Source organism: Castor canadensis, chromosome 2 (assembly GCF_047511655.1).
Source record: "Castor canadensis chromosome 2, mCasCan1.hap1v2, whole genome shotgun sequence".
NCBI lineage: Eukaryota > Metazoa > Chordata > Mammalia > Rodentia > Castoridae > Castor > Castor canadensis.
This window is the reverse complement of record NC_133387.1, coordinates 141,915,742-141,917,777: the sequence shown is the minus strand read 5'-3', so window position 1 is coordinate 141,917,777 and position 2,036 is coordinate 141,915,742.

The following is a 2,036-nucleotide window of genomic DNA, read 5'->3' as shown; positions in this document are numbered from 1 at the left end:
GCTATCAACTCTTTCTCGTTTCCTTACATTCTGGAGGCCTTTGGTGTAGCAGAGGTTCTACACAGTTTTTGAATTGAAACATACAAGTTTATATCTTTCTTATTGATTTTCCTTTATGTGGTAAACTCTTCTAAAACAATTCGGCCTCCTTGCAGTCCTTTCTAGCATGAGACTTAAATTTTGTACTTCAGAGAAGAGAAAGATGTGTTTTTTTTCTCATCTAAAGGACAGGAAAGTGAAGTTGTTTACCTTTTTTTCCAGTGGGTTTTTAGTACACCTATTGTCAATGCAAGTTCATATTTTCCTATGTAACTCTGCATTTCTCTCCTACCCAAATAGTACACAGTTCTAATTTTAAGGGTATGAAATATTGACATATTTTCATTTTCCCTAGAACATATGCATTACTTTGCATATTGCATGAAATCGTGTTTTCAACTGCAGAGCTGTGGCCTTGACTCCTCACTTCCAATAGAAATTTTGCAGTAGGGGACTGGCCCCTTCTCGTGTCGGTCTTAGCCTGGCTTCTCACAATCTGTGCCAAAGTAGGGCATTGCGGAAAATCTAGACTGCTTTGTCATATTTTCTGTCCATTTAACTCTTCAGTGCAGGTGGACCATTAGACTGATGCCAGAGGCATCTTCTAGCACTTTTGCATCCTTCTTCCTGTTCTTGGGATAAGAGCACTTTGGTGTGCAAGGCATGACTCCGCCCAATTAGATCCCCAGGGCTTTCCTTCTTGTTACTAACCTTGCAGAGTTCTGTAGCCAAAAGTTGGATTTTTGGTGTTCTCCTCCTCACACTTGATCATACTGATTTTATTTTTTTGTGGAACTCAGGGCCTACACACTGAGCCACTCCACCAGCCCTTTTTTGTGATGGGTTTTTGAGATAGGGTCTCAAGAACTATTTGCTGGGGCTGGCTTCAAACCATGATCCTCCTGATCTCTGCCTCCTGAGTAGCTAGGATTATAGGTGTGAGTCACTGTTGCCCAGTGATCATACAGATTTTAAACTTTTGCTGGTCCCTACTGGCCTGATAGACATTTTAGCTAGGTTATCTGTACATATCATGCTGTGAAAACGGAAGAGGTATTTGGAGAAAGACAGGTTGAGATAAGGTGTAGGTTTTCCTGTGGACTAACAGAAATCCTTACTGGGGAGTATGTCTGGTGGGCTAAATTATGGTCCCTAAAAGATCTCCCTGTCCTCCCTGAAATCTGTTAATTTGTATTTTATATGGCAAAAAGGACACTGCTTACTGATTAAGCTAAGAAGTGCTGGCAGCCAGCATAAACAGGAGGCCAAGAAGGAATCCTTCCTAGTGCCCCTGGAGGGAGCACAGCCATGCTGACACCTTTATTCTACCCAGTGAGCCTGGTGAACTGTGAAAGAATGCATTTCTGTTGCATTAAGTCACCAAATTGTGGCACCTGTCACAGCAGCCACAAGAAACTAACACGGTATTTTATCTCTCAAATGTTTCTACCCATTCTTTTTATTGATTTCCTTCTTTATCATATACATATATATATGCATATTCGTATATACATATATATACGAATATATATATTTCTCTCTCTCTGGGTATTCTACTACTTAAGTCATGCACACAAACCTTTTTATTTTAGCTACTTTTCTGATAGGGTCTCACGTTTATGCCAAGGCTGGCCTGTTTTCAATCCTTGATTTTCCTAATCACTGTCTCCAGAGGAGCTGAGATTATAGGCATGAGCCACCACAACCGGCTCATTTTATTCTAAAAAAATTTTCTCTGGCATTCTTTCTAAGTAATTAACTTTTCATATTATTTTCAATTTTATTAAGTGCTGAATTTCAGACTAATAAACATTTAGTGAGCATCTGCAATGGCTCTGGAATTGTTTAGGCACACACATCAGGGTCATGAAAATAAACCCTATCCTTAAGTCTTTACTGTGAAACAGTTTAAATAATGATATCCCAAGCCGAAGCTAGGATGGAATATAGAAGTTCAGAAAAATGGGTAATCTGGGAGGGGCCTGAAGGGAATGGGA